General features: G+C 41.4%; 1 pseudogene across 1 annotated transcript; it reads right to left on the reverse strand.

Annotated features, from left to right (window-relative positions):
• Positions 1-2,414: 2,414 nt before the first annotated feature.
• On the reverse strand, positions 2,415-3,067 carry LOC104653535 (annotated as a pseudogene). Its single transcript, XR_746699.2, has one exon. The product of XR_746699.2 is annotated as a small nuclear ribonucleoprotein Sm D3 pseudogene (transcript).
• Positions 3,068-25,612: the final 22,545 nt, after the last annotated feature.

Raw genomic sequence — 25,612 nt, forward strand, 5'->3', positions numbered from 1 at the left:
ACCTCAGCCTCCCAAGTAGCTGGGATTAAAGTTGCGAGCTGCACCCAGCTTTGGTATTCAAATTTTAAATCCATATGAAGTTAATTGTGTACAATGTAAGGTAGTGCTCAAATGTAATCTTTTCATGTGGATAATCTTTTTGTTTTCAGCTCCAGTAATTGAATAATTTCTTTTCTCCTACTATTCTATCATGCCTCCTCTCTCATATGGCAAATACCCACAAACTTTGTGTCTAAATCAGTTACTGGCCTCTTTTTTCTGTTCCATTGGATTATTTACATCTATTTGTCCATGCACTAATTCCATTCTAGTTTTTTAAGTTTTATTATATTTTTAACTGATAAGTAATAATTATATTTAAAGGGTACACAGTGATAATTTGATACATGTATACATTGTGAAATGATCAAGTCAGAGTAGCTAGCATATCCATTTCTTCAAATATTTATCATGTCATGTAGTCAGAACATTTAAAATTCTCTTTTGACTATTTTGAAATATACACTATATTATCATTGACTGTAGTTACTTTGCTGTGCAATAGAACACCAGAGCATATTTTTCTTAACTGTAACTTTGTACCCATTGACCAACAGCTCCCATTTCCCCACCCACACTTTTCCCTCTTTTTTTTCTCCTTAAGGCTGAATAGTATTCCATTGTGTATACATGCCACGTTTTCTTTATCCTTTCATTCACTGATGGGCATAGGTTGATTCTATATCTTGGCTATTGTGAATAATGCTGCAACAAACATGAGCGTGCAGACATCCCTTCAGCATACCAATTTCATTTCTTTTGGATAAATTCCCAGTAGTGGGATTGCTGGATCATATGGTCGTTCTATTTTTAGCTTTGTGTGTGTGTGTGTGTGTGGAAACTCCATACTGTTTCCAAAATGGCTGTGCTAATTTACATTCTCATTGACAGTGTATGAGGGTTCTCTTTTCTCTACACCCTTGCCAACATTTGTTATTTTTGTCTTTTTGATCACAGCCAATCTAACAGGTGTGAGGGGATATTTCATTGTAGTTTTAATCTACATTTCTTTGATGATTAGAGATTTTGAGCATTGTTTCAAAATATCTGTTGGCCATTTTGTGTGGTTTTTCTTTTTTTGAGTAATTTCTATTCAAGCCCTTTACCCATTTTTAAATTGGGTTATTTCTTGTTATTGAGTACTTTGAGTTCCTTGCATATTTTGGATATTAGCCCCTTGATGTATGATTTGCAAATATTTTGTCCCAATCTGTGGGTTGTTTCTTCATTCTATTCAAATTGTTTCATTTGCTGTGTAGAAGCTTTTTAGTTTGATGCAATCCCTGCCTATTTTTGCTTTAGTTACTTTTGTTTTTAGGTTCACATCTAATAAATTTCTGCCCAGATTGATGTCACGGAGATTCCACCTATGCTTTTTTCTAGTAGTTTCATAGTTGAAAGTCTTATGTTTAAATTTTTAATTCATTTTGAGTTGATTTTATACAAGTGGTAAAATAAGAGTTCATTTTCATTCTTCTGCATGTGGATATCCAGCTTCCCCAACTCCATTTATTGAAGAGACTGTCCTTCCCCCAATGTGTGTTCTTGGTACATTTGCATAAAGCAATTAATTGTAGATATATGGGTTTAGTTCTGGGCTTTCTGTACTATTCAGTTGGTCTATGTGTCTGTTTTTATGCCAGTACCATGCTGTTTTGATTACTATATCTTTGTAGTATATGTGTATGTGTATGTGTATATATATATATATATATATATATATATATATATATATATATACTTTATTTATTTATTTAAGACAGAGTTTTGTTCTTGTTGCCCAGGCTGGAGTGCAATGGTGCAATCTCAGCTCACTGCAACCTCTGCCTCCCATGTTCAAGTGAGTCTCCTGTCTCAGCTTCCCTAGTAGCTGGGAATACAGGCGTGCACCACCACGACCAGCTAATTTTGTATTTTTAGTAGAGATGGGGTTTCTCCATGTTGGTCAGGCTGTTCTTGAACTCCCGACCTCAAGTGATCCACCCGCCTCGGTCTCCCAAAGTGTTAGGATTACAGGCGTGAGCCACCGCACCTGGCCTGTAGTATATTTTAAAGTCAGGCTGTGTAATGCCTTCAGCTTTGTTCTTTTTGCTTAAGACTGCCTTGGCTATTCAAGTTCTTTTCATTGTTGTTGCTCCATATTAATTTCAAAATAGTTTTTTCTATTTCTGTGGAAGGTGACATTGGAATTTTGAGAGGGATTGCAGTGAATCTATAGATTACTTTGGACACTATGGATATTTTAACAATATTAATTCTGCCAGTCCATGAATACAAGATATCTTTCTATTTATTTGTGTCGTCTTTAATTTCTTTCATCAATGTTTTATAGTTTTCAGTATATAGATATTTCACTTCCTTGGTTAAATTTACTCTTTTTTTTTTTTTTTTTTGAACAAAAAACCCCCCAGATTTATTTAGCTTCAACATTTTCCCTGATCTAAAGAGAAAGATGTCAAAAGATACCTAGGACATATACACAAGCACCCACCCCAGTGAACTCAGATAACCTGAAAGAAAAAAGGGCAAAGGTCTGTTCAATGGAGAAAATTATCTTCGTTTTTGAAAGATGTTTCCACGTCCCATTCCACGTCCTCTTCCTCTTGCAGCCACTTGGGCCTTGAGAATAGCAGCTTTTCCTCGGCCAGCCCCTGAACCTGGGTTTTTATTTTTCATGCTCTTTAACATAGGTGCATTCTTCAGCATGTCAGGCAAAATCAGAAAGCGGATTTTGCTGCCACGGATGTACACCTGCTCCAGCTGTGCCACTCGGCCATCTCTGTATGTGACTGTGATGTTGGACATCTGGCAGTTCATGTTGTCCTCTGCTTCAATGAGCTTCCCCCGATATACCTCACCGGTGTTCGTCTCACATGTCACAATGTGGCCCTCAGCCTCATGCAGCACTTTAATTGGCACACCAATAGACATCTTGGCAGGAAGAGAGTTCGGCTCTGGCCTACTTTTCCTTCTCTTCGGTGCACGGCGAAATCCGCTACGGCGAAGGCGTGAATCAAGAGAATGGCGGGGCAAATTTACTCTTAAGTATTTGGTTATAGTGAGACTTGATACCTTATAGAGAAGGTCCTCCCATTTTATCTTTTTTTTTTTTTTAGACAAGGTTTTGTTCTGTCACCGAGGCTGGAGTGCAGTGGCATGATCACTGGTCACTGCAGCCTTGAATTCCTCCCACATCAACTCCCTAGTAGCTGGGACCACAGGCACATGCCACCATGCCTGGCTAAATTTTTGTATTTTTTGTAGCAATAGGGTCTTGCCATGTTGCCCTGGCTGATAAACTCCTGGGCTAAATTGATCCTCCCATCTTGGCCTCCCAAAGTGTTAGAATTACAAGCGTGAACCACTCTGCCCAGCTCTTATTCTTCTTATTCAGAAATGCACTATTATTATTATTATTATTTGCAATTGCTTTTTCATATACATTTTAGAGCCAGTTGTCAGGCTCCATGGAAGATGTAGAATTTTGATTAGCATTGTCATTGGATCTGTAGATCAATTTTGGAAGAATTGAAATCCTTATAATATTATGTATTTCTAGCCATGAACATGGGCTCTGTATTAAGTTATTTAGATTTTCATAATGTTTTTCAAAATAAAGTTTCATAAATTTCTGCATATAAATTGTGTACATCTCTTGTTAGAGTTATTCCTCAGTATTTTATGGTTTTATTTCTATTATAAATGGTATTTTTTAATTTAAGAAAACATTTTCTAATTGTTTGTTGCTAATGTATGAAAATGTAATTGTTTTCTATGTCATAATTTTATATTCTGTCACTTTGCTAAACTCTTTTTTTCCCCTCACAATTTTCTGTACTCTGGGGTTTTCTATGTAGGCAATTATATCATCTGCAAATAATGATAGTTTTGTTATTCTTTTCCTATCCTTTCCATTATAGTTCTTTTTTAAAAGAGTCTTGTTTTCCTGGCTAGGAACTCAATCAAGTACAATGTTGAATAGATGTGGTAAATTCAGCATTACTGTCTTGCTTCTGATTTAAAGGAGATGCTTCTAACTTTCCCATATTTGGAATGATATTTGCTTGAGACATTTTTATAAGTGCCTTTATTACATTAAGAAAGTTTCCTTTTGTTTGTAGTTTATTACGACATTTATTTATTTATTTATTTATTTTGAGATGGAGTCTCGCTCTTGTTGCCCATGCTGGTGTGCAGTGGCACGATCTCAGCTCACCGCTACCTCCGCCTCTTGGGTTCAAGCGATTCTCCTGCCTCAGTCTCCTGAGTAACTGGGATTACAGGTGCCCACCACCATGCCCGGCTAATTTTGTATTTTTAGTAGAGACAGGGTTTCACCATGTTGGCGAGGCTGGAGTCGAACTCCCGACCTCAGGTTATCCACCCGCTTTGGCCTCCCAAAGTACTGGGATTATAGGCGTGAACCACCGTGGCCGACCTAATACGGTTTTTAAAAAATATGAGTGAGTGCTGAATTATATCAATGTTTTTTTCTGTATCTATTAAGATGATCATAAGGCTTTTCTTTTTTGACCTATTAATATGTTGAATAACAATTTAGGTAGATTTTCTAATATTAAAACCTCCCCATATTCCTGAAACTTAAATTGATTAAGGTATATTGTCTTCATTATAAACTGCTAGACTTCATTTTTGTAGTATTTTGTTTATTTTTTTCTTGTCATAAAATAGGCTTGACATTTTTATTCTTATTATGTCATTGTTTGGTTATGGCAACAAGTTTATACCAGCTTCATAAGAGTTTTTTGGATAATATTTTCTCTTTTTCTGTGTCTTGCAACAGTTTGAATAAGAGTAGAATAATTTGTTTCTTGTTAGTCTGGTACAATATTCCTGTAAAATCATCTGGGCCTACTGTTTTCTTCATAGGGGGATTTTAAAACCACTGCCTCCATTTATTTAGTAGTTATAGTACTATGTCAGACTGAATGTTTGGGTCCTGATTTGTCACTTTTTTTTTCTTTTTTCTTTGGTTGAGATGGAGCTTCGCTCTTGTTGCCCAGGCTGGAGTACAATGTTGCGATCTCAGCTCATTGCAACCTCTGCCTCTCTGGCTCAAGTGATTCTCCTGCCTCAGCCTCCCGAATAGCTGGGATTACAGGTGTGCACCACTACGTTCAGCTAATTTTTGTATTTTTTTAGAAGAGACAGGGCTTCACTATGTTGGCCAGGCTGGTCTCAGACTCCTGATCTCAGGTGATCTGCTCGCTGATCTCAGGTGATCCACCCGCTGATCTCAGGTGATCCGCCCACTAATCTCAGGTGATCTGCCCGCCTCGGCCTCCCAAAGTGCTGGGATTACAGGCGTGAGCCACCACGACTGGCCGACTTTTTGATTTTTTAATTTTCTTTTACTTTGCAGGATCCTGAATCTCCCCCTCTTATTTTTCCCTCTGATCCATGAAAGTTCTGAGGGTGTCCCTCCCTTCCTCCTTTGAAACCCGTCAGACTGTCTGAGTCTCGTGAGTTCTTATTTATTTATTTAGTATTAGATATTATAAGTAACTGTGTGTTCTCTAAAATCACTTTCCATAATCAGTAGTGTTCTGACCCCCTAGGATACACATAATAGATCCATCCAGCATACCATCAACTGGAGTCTTTGGGCTCCTGCATCGTATAATAACTCAGGAAGTTCCAAGATTTCAACCTCATTATGTACGGGCCATTAGGTAAGTCAAGAGTTCGATTAGCCAATCTTGTAAACCCTTAACACTAGTCCTAGGAACTTGAGCCAACATATTAAACATTACAGACTAGATGAATACATTCATGGCAATGAATTTAGTGTTTGCTGGGTTCTTGTAACTCTTTTGGAATATGAGCTATATCCTCCCTGAACAGGCCTTGTACCTCTCCCTCTGGTCTATATTGGAATTCAGCTCTTGTTATGGGCCTGGAGGCAGTGAGAGGTGGTTAGAAGAGGCCTCAGCTTGTGAGTTTACTGCCCAATATGTGATCTTGAAAGGCTTTAATGCTGGGACAGAAGAGAGGGGTTGTTTTTCCATGACCTCTCAAAAGTTTCCATTCCATTTTTCTTCTTTTTATTTGTACAGCAATGTTCTAAATATCCTTATTCACAATAGCCAAATAGTAGAAAAACCCCAGTGTCTGTTGATGAATGAATGAACAAAATGTAATATATTATGTACAATGGAATATTTTTCAGCCTTAAAAAGGAATGGAATTTTGATATGCACTACAATGTGGATGAATCTTGACAACATTATGATAAATGAAATATGCCAAATACAACAGGACAGATATGTGATTACACCTATATGAGGTACCTAGAATGGTTAAATTCACAGAGATACAAAGTAGAATGATGGTTGGCAGGGACCAAGAGGAGGGAGAGATGGAAAGTTATTGTTTAATGAATACAGGGTTTTCAGTTTGGGATGATGAAAAAGCTATGGAGATGAATTGTGGTGATGATTGCACAAAAATTTGAATGTACTGTGTCACTGAATTAAACACCTAAAAATGGTTAAAGGCATGAATTTCAGGTTACATATATTTTACCACAATAAAAATGACTTTGACAGGCCAGGCGCGGTGGCTCACGCCTGTAATCCCAGCACTTTGGGAGGCCAAGGCGAGCAGATCACCTGAGGTCAAGTGTTCGGCACCAGCCTGGCCAACATGGTGAAACCCCGTCTCTTCCAAAAAATACAAAAATTAGCCAGGCATGGTGGTGCACACCTGTAATCCCAGCTACTTGGGAGGCTAAGGCCCAAGAATTGCTTGAACCCAGGAGGCGGAGCTTGCAGTGAGCTGAGATCTTGCCATTGCACTCCAGCCTGGGCGACAGAACGAGACTCTGTCCCCCCCTCTTCAAAAAAAATGACTTTGATAAATATTTATTATGGAATTATTTTTGTTTGGGTACCCTCACCCCTTACGAAACATCTATACTTTTAATGTGGTTTCTCGATGTCCTTTAAAATGTTCATTTTAAATAAAGCACCATAGCATAGTCTCTTTGCCTATCAATTGGAGGAGAAAGGCAATGAATTAAAAGATATTGTTTTGAAAAATGAACATACATGCAATGCACCTGCTCTATGGGCTGTACTATTAAATGTACTAAATAAGTACATTTAATAGAGAAAATAAAATATTTAACAATAAACACTGTGCTTCTGGATATGAGAGCTGGTGAGGTGTGATGGAGGTTTTGGAATGAAAGGACTGCATAACTGAATACAGTGCAGTAGATGTAAAACCCCAGGAGGACTTCATGTTGAGTCTGATACGAAGTGGCCAATAAGAAAGGCAATGTCTTAGCCACCTGCACATGCAAACTGCGAGATCAAAGACTAATATGATCAAATGGGATTACTCCAGTGACACGAATGTATGCTGATATTGTGAATTGCAGATTATGGAGCATCTACTCCTTTTCTGACTCCTTGGGGTGTAGGATATGCACAAGGTCCATTGCATTTTTCAGAGTCCCAGCTTTTCCTATTGGTGCCCTTATCTTAACCTAAGAGACTCAAAGGCTGAACATTTAATTGGTGCTGCAATTCTGCAACCATTACAATGAGACCTTGAGCTTGGCCTTCAGTCACATCTGCCCTTGCCTAAGGAGGTAGGAAATGCTCTAAGATGCCATGGAAGCCTGCTGCTCTACTTGTGTTCTTTTCTTCCCCCACATACCATCATTCCCAATCTAGTTGTGTTCTCAATTGCATGTTCATAGTTTCAAAGTTTTTTTTTTCCCCGTGATTTCTAGAGCCTTAATATGGATCTAAGTGCTACCGCAATCTTTACAATCACTGTTGTTACCATGCCAACCGAGTGCCATAGTCACTTTATCTCCTATCACATTGCCCTCCACTTGTACTTCATCCCAGTTTTGGGATGGTGATCATGTGAGTAATCATGATACTACTGAATGCCATGGACTACCATGGACTGCTTCATCTTGGAAGAAGTCTATTCCCTGTACTGCTCCAAAACATGTTAAAGCTAAACCCAGAATTCCATTAGGAGAATTTGTTTCCTGGGACTATTTCTGATACCAATGATTGTACTAGACAGGGTCTCAACAGGAAACATATGGGACAAGAGAGAAAGAGGATAATTTAAAAAGTGCAAAAACCTGGGACTTAGTAACAGCTGACCTGTTACCACTCCTAGGCCTGAAGGGATTAGTAGACGGAGTGTGTCCCAGGACCCAGTTGTATATAGAGTTTATAAAGTCACTTGTGTTGAGAGAGGCAGTGACTTTCATTCAGCCAAGGGACCAGTCAGCTCAGGGGTGACCTTGCAAGGATGGAGTCAAGAGAATAAATACCGTGACCTGATTCTTTGTCCTTCCCCCAATTCCCCGCTGGGGTATCTAATTGGCTAAACCCAACTGGGAAATAGAGATCAAGGAAGCAACACTAACGAAGTTCATGCAAGTCAGCCTTTTGAGGTGGTCAGCAGGTTACAGAAGGGTGAAGGGTGGATCTGGGAGGGAATGTATGGACAGTAAACCGTAGATACCCAACTCAGGTACTTTTTGGGTTGTTTAACATCTGAAAATGGCTACACCTTTCATTCACAAAACTGGTTTGAGTGGATATAGAATTTAGTATGCAATAATTTCCCCTTAGAAATATACAGACATTGCTTCGTTGTTTTCTGGCATTTAATATTATAAATGAAAAGCTTGACTCTGATCTGATTATCTTTCCCCGTGGATAATTTTGATTTCCTTTTGGAAACAAGTAGGACTTTCTCTTCATTGTTGGAATTCACGAATTTCCCCAAGAAATTAACGTGTGAGGTTATATTTTGTTTTTCCTGCTCAGCACTCAGTGGGCTCTTTCCACATGGAGACTCAAATCTTTAACTCTTTTCTCCCAATTCTAATTTCCTTGTCATTATGCTCAGCTCTCTGTATCATTCCTTCTAATTAATAAATTTAGTTTCAGCACCATCCAATTTGCTTGTCAGTATCTCATTTGTAGTTTGTTTTGGTCAATCCTGTTGGATATTTCTTTTTTTTTTTTTTTTTTTTGAGACTGAGTCTCCCTCTGTCGCCCAGGCTGGAGTGCGATGGCCGGATCTCAGCTCACTGTATACTCCACCTCCCGGGTTCACGCCTTTCTCCTGCCTCAGCCTCCCGAGTAGCTGGGACTACAGGCGTCCGCCACCATGCCTGGCTAGTTTTTTCGTATTTTTTTTAGTAGAGACGAGGTTTCACCATGTTAGCCAGGATGGTCTCGATCTCCTGACCTCGTGATCCGCCCATCTCGGCCTCCCAAAGTGCTGGGATTACAGGCTTGAGCCACCACGCCCGGCCCCTGTTGCATATTTCTAAGGACTTCATTGTTGTCTAATATTGTTTTATTTTTCACAGTGGCCTGCAGGAGAATATTGGCATATTCTCTCAAATCCTCCTCAGATCTCATATCTCTCAAATCTAATTCCCCAATTAGATTTTAGAAAGTTCTTTCCTGTTTGCTAGATTGACTCTGTTTCACTGGTTTGAACTCATTTCTCAGATTGATTTTGCTGGTTTATCTTTTTGTTTGTTTTCATTTTTTGCTTCTGATTCTCCCTATATATTTGGTGATTGCCTGTTGTTTGTTTCTTTGTTTTTGGTGTGATAGCTTGTGTTGTGTTTGATCGGCTCTCCCACTCCAGCCCAACCTTAGATGACAAAGAACCACCTCCCTTAAAATTTTGTTTTTTATTACGAGTTGGCTTTAACAAGAAAAAAACACTATTAGCTACCATGATTTCTGTTCCACTCCGCGGTGATATTCAGTGGGGGAAAAATTAAGTAGAGGAGGGCTTCTCGTCTGTTCTGAAACACTTTTTAGATTGTGTCCCTCTAAACCAGAGAAAATTATTGAGACCAGTTGGATCATGAGTAAAAAAGAAATAATAAAAACAAAAGATTGTGCATTGGATTCAAGAAGTTAGAGAGGAACAATAATATCAACAACAGTGAAAACCCTGAAGAAGACAAAGAGAAGCAATTATTAAAGACAAAACAACAAATCACTGAAGTAGAAGACAGTTGAAAAATAAATTTAACAGGGTAGTTCTTATGGTAAAATAAAAAATAAAAAAGAAAAGAAAATGTAAAATATACATGAAAAAGAAAAATAAATTGAGGAGCTGGGTCTTTGAAAAGATAAAATAAAATTGGCTAAACTTGGGCAAATAATATTGGGAAAAAAGAAAGATCATACAAGTACACATGACTCAATGCCAAATGATACCTCTAGTCAGATACAGACGTTTAAAAACAATTATACAGGCTGGGCACAGTGGCTCATGCCTGTAATCTCAACACTTTGGGAGGCCGAGGCGGGTGGATCATGAGGTCAGGAGACCAAGACCAGCCTGGCCAACATGGTGAAGCCTCGTCTCTACTAAAAATATAAAAGTTAGCCAGGCGTGATGGCGTACGCCTGTAATCTCAGCTACTCCAGAGGGTGAGGCGGGAGAATCTCTTGAACCCGGGAGGCGGAGTTTGCAGTGAGCCTAGATTGCACCACTGTACTCCAGCCTGGGTGACAGAGCAAGGCTTCATCTCAAACAACAACAAATATATATATATATATATATATATATATATATATATATATATATAAAATATTTTGCAAATTCTATTCTAAATTTAGAAACTCTGGGATATCATGCATGGCTTTATAGGAAAACATAAATGATCAAAGTTGACACAATGATACATAGGGAGTTCCATGGATGAATAATATTAAAAGAAATCGAAAGCATTAAAGCACAGTGTTTTCCAAATAATGGTCCTTGGACTACCTGCATCAGAATCCCATGGAGTGCTTTTCTTTTTCTTTTTTCTTTTCTTTTATTTTTATTTTATTTTATTTTATTTTATTTTTTGAGGCAGGATCTTGCTCTGTCGGCCATGCTGGAGTGCAGTGACACAATCACAGCTCACTGCAACCTTGGCCTCCCAGGCTCTGGCAAACCTCCCACCTCAACCTCCCAAGTAGCTGGGACTACAGGGATGTGCCACCATGCCCAGATAATTTTTTTATGTTTTATTTTTATTTTGTAGAGATAAGGTCTTGCTATGTTACCCAGGCTGATCTCAAAATCCCAGGCTCAAGTGATCGTTGTGCCTCAACCTCCCAGAGTGCTGGGATTACAAAGTGTGAGCCACCGCACCCAGACTATTGAGTGCTTCTAAAATGAAGATTCCTGAAGTTTTAGTGTTTAATAGCACTATAGGGTGACTACAATTTTTTTTTTTTAAATTAAAAAGTGAACTTTAGTGTCGAAAATGCAAACTTGGGGAGGGCAGAAAAAATCACACACAAGGCTGTCACTTCACACTTGGAGGGTTGCACAGCGTCCCGGCAGAGGCGCTCCTCACTTCCCAGACAGGGTGGTGGCCGGGCAGAGGGGCTCCTCACGTCCCAGACGTGGAGTGACTGGGCAGAGGAGCTCTCAGAGGAGTGAAACGGAGTTTCACTCTTCTCGTCCAGGCTGGAGTGCAGTGAGCAATCTCGGCTCACCGCAACCTCCACCTCCCAGGTTCAAGCGATTCTCCTGCCTCAGCTTCCCGAGTAGCTGGGATTACAGGCAGGTGCCACCACGCCTGGCTAATTATTTGTATTTTTAGTAGAGACGGAGTTTCACCATGTTGGTCAGGCTGCTCTCGAACTCCCGACCTCAGGTGATCCACCTGCCTTGGCCTCCCAAATTGCTGGGATTACAGGCGTGAGCCACCGCGCCCAGCAAGGGTGACTATAATTAACAACAGCTCATTGGATATTTTCAAACAGCTAGAAGAATGGATTTTGAATGTTCCCAAAACAAAGAAATGATAAGTGTTTGGGGTGATGGATATGCTAATTACCCCGACTGGTTTATTATACATTATATACATACATTATATACAGAGATATCACACTGTACCCGATAAATATGCAGAATTATTACATGCCAATTTAAAATAATAAAAGCAAAAGATACAATAAGATAAAAATGGAAGATTCCTGGGTTTTGACTTGGACTATTTAGATCAGAGTATTTAGCATAATTTGGATTTGAAAGCCTGAGAATGATAGCCAAAAAGAAAAGAATAAAAATTGCTAAATAAAATGCTAGCAAATAGAATTCAGCACAATATCAAAAGAATGATGAAACACATTTAACAAGGATTATTCCATATGCAGCTATCCAAATGCCCACTTAGCATCTCCTTCTGGATGGCTAATGGACATTCCAAATTTAACACATCCCAAACCAAATTCCTGATCTTCCTTTCAAAACCTGCTCTTCCTGCAATCCTCATTTCACTCTATGACAACTCCATTCTACTACCTGTGACTCCTCTGTTTCTCTCATGCCTCATAGCCCATCTGTCAATGAATCTTGCGGGCTTTTACTTTCAAAATATATCCATATGCAGTCATGTGCTATATAATGACAATGTTTTTGGTTACCAAGGGACCACATATATGACTGTGGTCCCATAGATTACAATATGGCATTTTTACTGTGCCTTTTCTATGTTTAGCTATGTTTAGATACACAAATAATTACCCTTGTGTTATAATTGTCTACAGTATACAGTATAGCCACATGCTGTACAGGTGTGTGGTCTCGGAGAAATAGGCTATACCATACAGCCGAAATGTGTTGTAGGCTAGGCGTGTATCCCATCTATGTGTGTGTAAGTGCACTCTATGAAGTTTGTACAATGACAAAATTGCCTAACAGTGCATTTCTCAGAATGTATACAGGTTGCTAAGTGACATATGATTGTATGTCCATAGGCTACCTCCACTGTTAGCTCTGTGGTCCAAGCCAAGGTCCCCCATCAGCTCTCACTGAGATGAGTGCAACAGATTCCTAAATGGTATCCCTACTTCCACTTGTGCCCTTCCCCAACCTATTTCCTACACAACAGCTAGAGTACTTTTTTTCACACATAATCAGATTGTCACTCCCTCACTTAAAACTCTCCAAAGGCTTCCCAGTCATAAAAGTCATCTGGCCATTCCTCAAGCATGCCAAATGTATGCTTGTCTTTTGTATGGACATTCTATGTTTATTTCTGTTTATTGCCTCTCTCCACCACTAATGTTTGAGCTCCATGAGAGCAGAGACTTGGTTTATCTTTTTTGCTGTTGTATCCCCAGAGCCCAGAACAGTGCCTGGCACACAGCAGATGCATAATACATGTTTTATGAATGAAGGAATACCCCAAAACAAGGGTGATTCAACATTAGAAAATTCACTGTTATAATTAATCGCATTGGCCAGTAGTTCAAAGGTGACTGAGCACATGATAATTTTAATAGACACCAAAGAGATGATTGATAAACTAGCAAACACTCCTAGTAAAGGATTTTGATGAACTTCCTGATTTTAAAAAATCAATTCCAAACGAATAGCCCAGATCATAGCTGATTGTGAAACCCTAGAGACATACTCATTAAACTCAGGGCAGAACATGAAGACCTTTATCCTATGAGTGTATAGCCCCAACTTAATTTTTCTTCTTGTACTTGTATTGGGACGGAGCATCAAATACTGGGATAAGTTCCTCATACATGCTGTTTTATTAATCATCATGCCAATCCTATGAGGGCAGTGGTATCCCCTATTCACAGTCAATATAATGGTGCCTCTGCAAAGTTAACCCGTTTCCCAAAGTCAGTGAGTACAGGAGGCAACTAGGATGCAGACCCAGAGCTGGCAGAGGGCAAGGGTCTGGCTCAACTGAGCCCCAGAATAAGAATGAGCATCAGAATGATGAACTCTAAATGGCCCACAGGCATAAAATTAGTTCATTCTCACTAATTAACGGAGAAATGTGAATGAAAGCAATAATGCCTATCAAATGGCAAGTCTTATTTATTTATTTATCATATTTTAAGTTCTGGGATACATGTGCAAAACGTGCAGGTTTGTTACACAGGTATACATGTGCCATGGAGGTTTGCTGCACCCATCAACCTGTCACCTAGGTTTTAAGCCCCATATGTGTTATGTATCAAATGGTAAGTCTTTTTCAACGGGTATGAATGACCACACTATTTGCGAGAGTACAAATGGTGGGCACTGTCTTTCAGTATAGGAGAGTCAAAATGGTTTAGCTTTTCTGGAAGGCAATTGTCAGCTCACAGCTTAAGCTGTGGGACTGTTCATTTGCCTTGACCCATCAATTCTGCTTCTAGTAATTTATCCTCAGGGAATAATTTAGGATGTGGGCAAAGATTTAGTTACAGGGATATTCAGTGCAGGGTTATTGTACACTATGAATTCAATTTTCGATATATCTGTATCTCTTTACATATACATTCATATCTATCTATCTACACACACACACACACACACATACATACACACACACACAGAGAGAGAGAGAGAGAGAGAGACTGGACAGGAATATACCAAAATATTAACAGTGATTTTCTGTGGATAATCAGATTACGTGTGATTTTTAGTTTCCTTCTGAACAATATGCTCTATTTTCAGAAGATTTATCATGATCATACATTACCACTATAATTAGAGAACACCATAAAATTATTTTTGTTTTGGAAATAAGGTGGGTGCCTTCTTCTCACATGCCTGGTATTTGAGGTGGGATCGATCACTATATTTCATTCAACAAATAGGTTCTGTACCAGGGATGGAAATACAGCAGTGAACGACAGACCCTAAGACCCTGCTCTCCAAATGTCTTTTATATTTACCCACATTTTACTGTTTGTGATGCTTACCATTCCTTCGTGCAGATCTAAGTTTCCAACTGGTGTCATTTTCCTTCCGCTTCAATAGCTACCTGTAACATTTCTTACAGTGAAGTTCTGTTGGTGACAAATTGTCTCAGCTTTTTCTTTCATCTGAAAATGCCTTATTTTATCTTCATTTTTTGAAGGATTTTGTCCTAGATAAAAAATTCTAGGTTGACTATTTTTTCTTTTCTTTTCTTTTTCTTCTTCTTTTTTTTTTTTTGAGATGGAGTCTCACTCTGTCGCCCAGGCTGGAGTGCAGTGGCGTGATCTCGGCTCACTGCAACTTCCACCTCCTGGGTTCAAGTGATTCTCCTGCCTCAGCCTCCTGAGTGACTGAGACTACAGGCGTGTGCCACCACGCCCAGATAATTTTTGTATTTTTAGTAGAGATGGGGTTTCACCATGTTGGGCAGTCTGGTCTTGAACTCCTGACCTCAAGTGATCTGCCCCCCTCAGCCTCCCAAAGTGCTGGGATTATAGGTGTGAGCCACTGCACCTGGCCTAGGTTGACTTGGTTGACTATTTTTTAATTTCAGCAAGTTAAAGTTGTTTTTCTATTTTCTTCTGATTTGCATTGTTTCTGATGAGAAATCAGTAGAAATTTTCTTTGTTCCTTTTCATGTAATGTATCATTTTTTTCTGCTGTTTTTCAGATTTATCCTTTATTATTGATTTTCAGCCTTTTGATTATATGCCTTGGTGTGATTCAATTTTTAAAATTCTGCTTAGCACTTGTTGAGATCCATGCCTGTATAGGTGCCATCAGTGTATTGACATATTTGGGTTAAAATTATAAAAAAATATTGTAAGATACCTAGGGGACTGTTTCCCATTTTACTTCTGAGTAAACAGAGGCCTAGAGAAGCAGCAATCTACCCAGGGTCCCATAGGATAGTAGTAGGAGAGCCAAGTCTCAAACACATGTCCTTGCCTGTGAAATGAGTGTCGTAGCCTCAGCCAACATTTCCTATTTAGGGGTCTGTGACAGTGTTTCATGGGTTTGATAAACTTGAAGATGGTGATAACTCCTGGTTTAATTTCAATTAAAATTAAAAACGTTAAAATTATTTAAATATTTCCTCCTTTAAAACCAGACTAGTCTGAAAGTATCTCAATGAGTGTTGAGTGAACATGTGGGTTTTACTGTAGATGTGGTTGATATCAGTTTATAATTTAGCTAAATACTTCTATTCCCCATGGTCATTTTGACTCATTATACAGGTGTAAATTGATTTTATTCTTCTGTAAAGAAAATATTGACTATTTATATTCGTAAAGGACCACTACTTAAAGACATAAATGTAAGGACCACCTGATATTCAAATACAAACAAATGAGGAGGATAAAATGATAATGATTTTGCAATTTCACCTCATGATGATTTTTAGCAGATATATAAGTTACATTCATCTCACAAAAATTCCTATAAAACACACTAAGAAATTTCTATTACTTCAAAAACAATGTTAAGAAGAGAAAATATAGTGGCAGAGACCACTATGATTTGGTCTTTCATTTATTTGGAATAAACACTAGCAAGCTGTTTTTGGAGAAAAGTGCTTATAACTATAGCAGTCTTAAATGTTGTCTCTTAGCTAATCATGTAGACACAAGATCTGTAGATTTCAAATAATAACTACATGATTTTTAAAGTTCAAATGCAAGAATATAAAACATTAGGCCACAAAAGTAATTTTTGTAGCTGCAGTATTTGATCATGTAATATGTGTGTTTTTGTTTATTTTTAATTACAAAAATATTTTTTGGTGGAGTCAGGGTTTTGCTATGTTGACCAGGCTGGTCTTGAACTGCTAGCCTCAAGTGATCTTCCTACCTCGGCCTTCCAAAGTCCAGGGATTATTGGTGTGAGGGATTTTTGGTGTGAGTGTTTATGAGTGATTTGTGTGTGTGTGTATGTGAGTGTGTTGGTGTGTATGTGTAAGTATGTGTAAATGTATATATGTGTGACTGTGTGCATGTGTATTTGAGTCTGTGTACGTATGTGTGTTGCTGTGAGTTTGTGTGTGTGTGTGTGTGTGTGTGTGTATGTGTGTGTGTGTGAAACAGCCCAAGCTCTGGGGAAGAAAATCTAGATTCATATGACAGTGGAACAAGAAAATTCAAAACCACACAAACTTATTAAATTCTATGAAACAGATTCCCAATATCCTGAATGGAGCTGACAAGAGCCATGTCATCTCTTTCTCTGCTCATTTGGTGGTAGTCATGTAGCAGTAAGGATGCATGCACATGGGCACCTGTGTGTGTGTGTGTGTGTGTGTGTGTGGATGTGTGGATGTGTGGATGTGTTGAAGGGGGACCAGTGGGAAGCACTCGACAAAGTGGATCAACCTGTCAGTCCAGGTTCAGCCAACTGGGTGCCCTCTGGGATGAGGGCAGCTGTGGGTGCCAGCAGCTGAATCCATGCCACCAGCGCAGAGTGGAAATCTCCCCAGCTCTTTGGTTGGTTCTCCCTTCTTGTCTCCCTCCCTCACTCTATCCATCCTCCATCGTCCCCCTAGGACAGACACACCAAAGTGGGCTCAAGTCTCTGTCTTTAATAAGCTCAGAAGACAGTAAATCATCGTAATGAGAAAAACAAGGAACACATCTGCTCCCAATGAAGCATTGCATATGGGTTGATCAATTGCTCTAGAAACTGTCCTTTGGACATTATTCACGATGAAGCTGTCCCGTTAGAGTGCAGTTTCCTACACATAATTGGATCATGTGTCAGACTGGTTGTGGGTCCTTCTAGTGGGACCATCATCATGTTTTCAGTTTAGGCCATTTTAAAGAATTTGGAGTTGCATTTCCAAAGTGCTTTTAATTTTTTTTTTTTTTTTGACCTTAGAGTCTATTTTCACTGTAAAACAATTTTAGCAATGGTGGCGAATTTCCAGGAGCACCTTCTGGCTAAAAGACATGTTTCTGACCCCTGAATTGTTTTTAGAGTCTCCGATCAACATTAACCTCTCTACCACCATGAATTCACATTTGTTTGTGGCAAGGACTGGAGACAATTTCTGATTAAAAGCGTTCACAGGCCTGGCTGTGAGCCCCTTGAGGGTACGCTCCTCTCGACCAGTTCTGACTCTCCCAGAGCCACAAGGGTAGGGAGTTGTAAGTATATATAACCTTTTAGGGCTTCTAAGGACTGCTGATGCAATCAGCAGATGGTCATTCATTCACTCATTTGATGCTGGCTTAGACACTTGAGATACACCAGTGACGCAAACAAATATCCCTGCCCTCTGAGGTTTATGGGACAGCAGATAGACAGAGACATATAATACTAATAGCATCATAAATAAGGAAATAGTATGTATATATGTTAGCAGGTGCTATGAAAAAAAGAAGAGAAGAGCAGGATGTGGGGAATGTTACAAGTATTAAATAGAGTGGTCAAGGAAGTCCTCAATGAGAAAATGTCTTTTGAGCAGCCTTGAAGGATGAAGCTGACATCAAAGGGAGGTGCATTCCAGCAGAGGAGATAGGCAGAGCACAGCCCCGAAGTGGGCAAGCGCCTGCAGGTTTGCAGAACAGCAAAGAGGCCTGTGTGGCTGATTGGGAGAGAGCAAAGGGAGGAGAATAGGGTGAGTGGATAGAAAGGTGACAGCATCAGATGACATGTTGGGCCTCGCAGGCCATGACAAGGACTTAGGCTTTGACTCTGTTGGAGATGGGAGCCCGTGAGGCTTTTGAGCAGAGGAGGGGTGGGACCTCGCGTGTGTTTTAATGGAATCACTCTGGCTGCCATGCTGGGAATAGATTGTAAAGCTGCAAGTGTGGAAGCTAGCTAATGTAGTAATTCAGGTGAGAAATGATGATGACTTGTCCCATTCGCTGGGTTGAACTGCTGAATTGAGAAATCTGCCTCTAAGATAATGGCAGGAATTTTGCAGAGTAGGTTTTAAAGCTGTAAGTGGACAATGCCTTTTTGCTACTGGGGGTTCAATCTGGCTTCCAACTCCCCTGGAGCTGGCCATGTATATTCCACTCTAGGAGACAGAGAGACAGAAGCATGAGCGCGGTATCTAGTCCTTCAGGTTCTTATAAAGGTAGACTCTAAGGAGAGGCTGCTGCTCCCAGAGTGAGGCTAAACGTGAAAAATCCTTCACAGCTGTGGGGGAATATGGATCCAAGGACGTAGGGGCGTGTTTGGGGAGCAGGGGTCGGATTCCTGGCCTGGAAGGGAGGTGGGATGAAAGGCTGACTGCTCTTAGACTGCCTAGCTGCCTTCAGAAGCTGCGTGTTATTAATGGCAGTCTCTGGAAGACTTCAGGACACACAGAAGGAGAATGGAGAAGGCTCATCTTTCCTTCCTGGCGTGCTCTGAACAGAAATTTGAGAAGACTGCAGCCTCTTACCTCTGCCTCCATGGAGGAGCTCAGGAAAGGGGGTCTGTAGGTACACCTGGGCAGGAGGCTTTCTGGAGGGGCAGGAAGCAGTGTACCTTGGGAGCCTGGGGGTGAGAGTGGCAGCAAACTCCAGGGAAAGGGCTAATTGGAGGGCCTTTGCAAGCCTTAAGTCTATCGTGCAGTTCCAGGGACATCCAGAATTGTGTATAGGGTCAGTATTCAGGAGGCCGGGATTCTGGTCCTGGCTGCACCGCCGTGGCCTTGAGCAAGGCCCTGTCCCCTCCGGGTGCCATCCCTCAGTAAGGAGTGGGCCAGGTGACTTCTGAGGCCTTCCAGCCAGGACACGAGGGACAGGACACGAGGGACTGCGGCTTAGCCAGAAGCCAGTTTCTCCTGCAGCGCTGAGCCAGCTCCGCAGAGGGCGCCGACGCGGGAGAGCACGCCTAGGTCGGGCTTTAATAATGTACGCGGCGGCTCACTCGGAATACAAATGCGGCGGCGGGCGGCAGCGCAGGGGCGGCTGCCACCCTGGGTACCCTGGACGCGCCCGCCACCCTGTGGTCAGCCTAAGCACTGCAGATTGCGCTGCGGTCTCGGAGTTTATTTCACGCGGGGCGGGGCGGGGCGGGGGCGGGGAATGTAGGTTGGAGGGCGTCAGGAGAGGGAGGTGGGGATAAGGACTACGGACCTGCATGAAACCTGGTACTGGTTTCCCTTCTCTGAGCTCCCTTCAGTCCTCTATTTTCCACCTGACTCGCTGCAATTAGATATCCTGAAAAGCTCCCGGACTCCCACCTATGGGAATCACCCCAGGGCGCCATGGCCTGGCCTCTGCTGAGAGTGTTTTTGGGAAAAAAAGATTGCTCCCGCTGGCCTGCAAGGTATTTCTTTCATAGGAGCGAGACAGATTAGGTCATCAGGCTGGTACTGACACACTGATTTTGGTGACTCAAATAGTCTATATAGACAGGGGCCCAGTACACCTTAGGGGTGCCCTGTGGCAAACAAATATGTGAGGGGTTGCTGCCTGTGCTGTTTATTGATAAGGAATGTCAGAGCATTAATCCCCTCATTCCACAAATCTGGAGCACCTCTTCTGTGCCAGGCACATTGCTGGGTGCTGGGCCCTGCCTCTAGACTCAAAGAGCCTCTGTCTTCTGAGACATTTTGACAGCTCTGGTCTATGGCTCCTCTTCAATTTCTGAAAGCTGTCTTCTGCAGGCTTCCAGGACACCACCCTCTCTTGGCTTTCCCATGACCTCTCTCCACTGTAGGATTGTCTGTCCCTCAGGTGGGTCTCTGTTCTGGACTCCTTCCTTGTTTCTGCCCACACTGCCTTACCACCAAGCTTGTCCACACCCAGGACTTGAATTGCCACTGAGTGCAACCTGAACTGATACCTCTACCTCTAGCTGTGCCCTTTCTCATGAGCTCTAGAACCATATACTCCACTGCTACAGGGGCATTGCCACATGCATGTCCCATAACCAACACCCACTCACTGTGTTCAAATTTGACCTCATGATCTCTCCCTCCCTCACAGGTTTCATGGCCACTCAGATCTAGTGCAAACTCCTTTCCATGACCTACAAAGGCACTCGTGCCCCAGGCCCTACTTACTACCTCATTCTCCAACTTCCCATTGACATCAGTCTTTTGGTCCTCACAGAGCCACACACTCTTTGTCTATGCTATGCCCTCTGCCTCTCTCATGGGTTTATCAGCCCCTCCTGCCTCACTGTCCTCCCGATTCATACCAGCCCCCACCATGTACCACTTTAACCCCTGTCTTCTAACACCTTCAGTGCACCCCTACCCTGGTGGTCCTGCTGCTGCATGGGCCTTGAGGACTCTAACTAGCCATCCACTGTCTTCTGGAAGAGAACTCCTTTTCTACTAAGCTTGTTTTAGTATTTCTCCATAAAATGCTACTGGCATTTTGGGTGGGAGAATTTCCCATTGTAAGGTCTTTGGAGGACTTATAACATGTCTGGCCTCTACCCTCTAAATGCCAGCAGCACATTCCTCAACACCAGTAACTATGACATTCATGAAATCTACATGCCCCTTTCCAAATACTGCCTGGGGAAATCTCCTTCTCTGGGCTCCCAGTAGATCGTACCTCTACTGATTGAGAATCACTCTAGTCTTTCCTGTTTGAAGACCTTTCTTTTGGGGAAGTGTGGATGCAAAATGAGAGCTGAGTAACTTTGCTTTTTGCCTGTCACTTATTAACTTTGTGCCATCTGCTTCAAACTGGGGGTCAGGTAATGATAGAGGATGCCAGTCATTTAGAAATGGGAAAACAATTAGAAAAATAGAGGGTGCAAGTGACACAGGGATTTATGCCAGGGAAAGGGCATAAATCAGTGGTTCCAGAGCAGCAGAGCAGCACATGGTGGGAGTATGAAGGTACCAGGTCCAGCTCCCAAGTAAAGGGGATTCTGCTCTTGCCTCCTGAAGGAGCCCACCTGAGGCTCTCTCCCTTGGTCCTGGATCTGTCTCAGGGACCACAGGGCCCAGTCATACCATTTGGCGTCCTAGAACTCTTGGCTCAGAGGGGAAAAGAACTCTTGGCTAAGGGGGAAAAGGGAGCTGAGAAAAACATCTTTGTGGGCTTGCTTTTGCACCCAGCAGTTAGTGCCCTGAGGTTTACCCTCCTGCGCCATTTGCCTTCCAGAGTTGACATTCTGGTTCACTTCAGTTTGGAACTCTGCCAGGACTGCTTAATTAATGTTCCTGCCTTTACACTCATGCCTCTCCAGAGAGATACTAGCTTGACACCCTGTCTGTACCTTTTCAGCATGCACCATTCCTTCAAATCATTGCATCCAATCGTTGATGCTGACCTCCCAAACTACTCTCCACAGTCTTTGATTACCTCTAAATGCTGAACTCAGTGGTCACTTTTCAGTCTATATCTTCTTGTTGTTTTTTAGAGACAGGGTTTTGCTCTGTGGCCCAGGTTTGAGTGCAGTGGCATGATCACAGCTCACTGCAGCCTAGAACTCCTGGGCTCAAGAGATCCTCCCTTAAGCTTCCCGAGTAGCTAGGACTACAGGCATGTGTCACCATCCCTGACTACTTAAAAAAAATTTTTTTTTTGAGATGTGGTCTCCCTGTGGTGTCCAAGGTAGTCTTGAACTCCTGGCTTCAAGTGTTCTCCTGCCTGCAGCCTCCCAAAGTGCTCGGGATTACAGGCCTGAGTCACCGTGCCTGGCTTCAGTCTGTTTCTAATCTGACCTCTTTACGACATCGAACTTCTTTCTTCTTGTTCCTGTTTTCAGATACATTCTTGGTTTTCTGGTTCTTTTCCTACCTCCATGACTGCCCCTTCTTGCTCCTCATAGTGTCAGTGGCTGTCACTTATTGTTTGCCTTTTGTTTGCTAGACCAGAGGTTCTCAACTCTCATGAGTATGGGTCTGAATTTCAGTTCACAAATATTAATGTGCAAGAAATATATATGTTTCTTCCAAAACAAACTAATTGCTGATGCCATATCTTATTCTTCCAGAATCTCAGAAAACTTAACCTCAGGACTCCTCCAGGGTTGTGCCACAAATCGGAGACCTTGGACCTGTGATCCCATCAACCCAGATGCCTCAAGTAGTCACTCACGCCATTCCCCTACCAAATTTTCTTAGCCACATTGGAGTGCTCCAAAATCACCTGAGATATGTGTTCAGTCTTTTGTTCTGCCCTCAGAAGGTCAGACTCATTCAGTGTCATTTGACTCTTACTATACCAATAAACAGCGTTGACTATACTTTATATGTACTGGTCATATTGCTAAGCATGCTGCGTACACCTTCTCAGGTGGAGGCTGCCAAGAGTTGGGCTAACTGTTCTGGCTCTATGGTTAGACTGCTTGTATTTGAATTGGATCACTGCCACTGACTGATTGGGTGACCTTGGGTGAACCACTTATTCCACACTTCGGTGTCCAAATTGATAGAATGTCCCAACTTCATAGAGTTGTCATGAGGATCACACATTCAAATACCTGCAAAGGGCTTGACATGGAGTAAGTACCACAAAATATTTTGTACATTTATTAGTTATCCCCGTAATACCATGAGCTAGGTATTTATTACAATGTTCATTTTATAGATGAGGGAATTTTGGCTTACAGAAATCAAGTAACTTGCCCAGGATCATAGATAGAAATGACAGAACAAAGCCTCAGACCAAGGCAGTCACATTCTAGTGGTTAATGTCATTGAGTCTATGGCTACTGATATGGTTTGGCTCTGTGTCCCCACACAAATCTCACCTTGAATTGTAATAATCCCCATGTGTCAGGGGCAGGACTGGGTGGAGGTAACTGCTGTTCTTGTGTTAGTGAGTTCTCATGAAATCTGGTGGTTTTATAAGGGGCTTTTCCCCTTGGTTGAGCATTCACATGAGATGCAAATATCTTCACAGTTTTTGACCACTCAGAGAGGTCCATCCACATAGCAAGTGTGCAAAAGAGGGGCCTACTTACCATGGAGAAGAACTCACTCAGAGAAGTGGCTTACACAAAGTTATATGGTCACATGGTTCATCAGTGGTAGAGCTGAGATTTCCACTACGGCTAATTCCAAATCCCTTGCAAAAGTGTGGAGGTGTGAAAGAGTGAAGAAGGCTTTGGAAACATTGAATTGACTCAGATTACTAACTCAGGGTAAAAACAAATGATGGCTTGTGTTTCCGTTGAAATGACAAGCAGATGAGCGCATTTTAGAATGAACTGGTTTGATGAGGATCATCAATGGTGAAATGTCAGTCTTCATCTTACTTGAGTTTTGAGCAGCACTTGATGCAGTTGCTCATTCCTTTTTCCTTTGAAACACCCTTCAATGGCTTCCAGGACACTCCTCTCTCCTGGTTTTTCCTGGTACTTTACAGGTTATTTCTCTTCAGTATCCTTTGTTGGCTCTTCCTCATCAGCCTGTAACTTTTCATCTTTTTTTTTTTTTTTACATTTTTTATTGTGTTAAAATATATAAAACATAAAATTTGCCATTGTAAATATTTTAAATATAAAGTTCAGTGACATTAATTACAATCCCAGTGTTGTGCAATCATTACCACTGTTCATCTCCAGAACATTTTCATGATCCCAAAAGGAAACCCTACACCCTTTAAGCAATAACTCTCCATCTCCTCGCCTCTCTGATAGAAGTGCTTATTAATTCCCCTTCTACTTTCTATGTCTATTGATTTGCCAGTTCTGAAGACCTCATATGAATGGGATCATATACTAATATGTGATCATTTGTGACTGGCTTATTTCACTTAACATCATGTTTTTCATGTGTATCCATGTTGCAGCATGGATCGTTACTCAACCTTTTGTGGCTGAATAATGTGTGTATATCCACATTTTCCTTATTCATTCATCTGTTGATAGATACTTGAGTTGTTTCTATCTTTTGGCTACTGTGTATAATGCGGCAATGAGCATTGGTATACAAATACATGTTTGAATCCCTGTTTCCAATTCTTCTGGGTGTAAACCTTGTCCCTTTAATTTTGGAAGACTCCAGCAATCAGTCTTTGTGCTCTTCCCTTACTGTGTTCTATGTGATCCCACCCAATCTCATGAGTTTAAATACAACCCAATGCTAGCTGTGTCCCGAATGCCCATCTTCAGTCCAGAAGTCTCCCCTGAACTCTAGACTTCTGCCTGCAGCTACCTCTTTGACTCCATCACTGGATTGTCTGGTAGCAGACAGAAAAGAACACATCCACGCCAAACACTTTCTTGGTATTTTTCCCAAACATGCTACTGCTATATGTTTAGTAAATGGCAACTCTGTTCTTCCATTTGATCAAGCCTCCAGACCTTGAAGTCTTTGCCTCTTTCCTCACTTAATACAGCCAATCTATTGACTTGTCAATCCATTGACCAATCCAGCACATTTTGTTGACTTTAATAATTTCACAATATATCCAGAGTCTGACCACTTCTCACAACCTCCATGACCACCACCCTGGTACCAGCCACCATCAATCCTAGCCTGGGTTACTCTAATAGTCTGCTAAATGGTCTCCTTATCTCTACCCTTGCATCTCTTACTCCATCGTCTATTTCTACCCCAGCAACCCGAAGGGTCCTTTCAGAACATAAGCCAGATTATGGAAAGTCCTTCAAAGACATAATCAAAGTCCCTACAATGGCCTACCTGATATGGCTCATTGTCTCCTTTGTGACATATCTTTCTTCACTTGCCTCTTACTCACCGCACTCTAGTCGTACCAGCTTCCTTGGTTTCCTTCTAACACGCTGGACACACTGTTGCCTCATGTGATCTCATTTGCTGATCCCTCTGGCTCGAACACTCTTTGTCTAGTCGAATGCCAGCCTTTGCTCAATGTCACCTTCTTAGAAAGTCCTTCTTTGACCCACCCAATTTAAAACTGTGCTCCTGCTCCCTTTCCAGTTTCTCCATAGGCTATTA

The sequence above is a fragment of the Rhinopithecus roxellana genome, chromosome 7 (genome assembly GCF_007565055.1).
Source record: "Rhinopithecus roxellana isolate Shanxi Qingling chromosome 7, ASM756505v1, whole genome shotgun sequence".
NCBI classification, from domain to species: Eukaryota; Metazoa; Chordata; class Mammalia; order Primates; family Cercopithecidae; genus Rhinopithecus; species Rhinopithecus roxellana.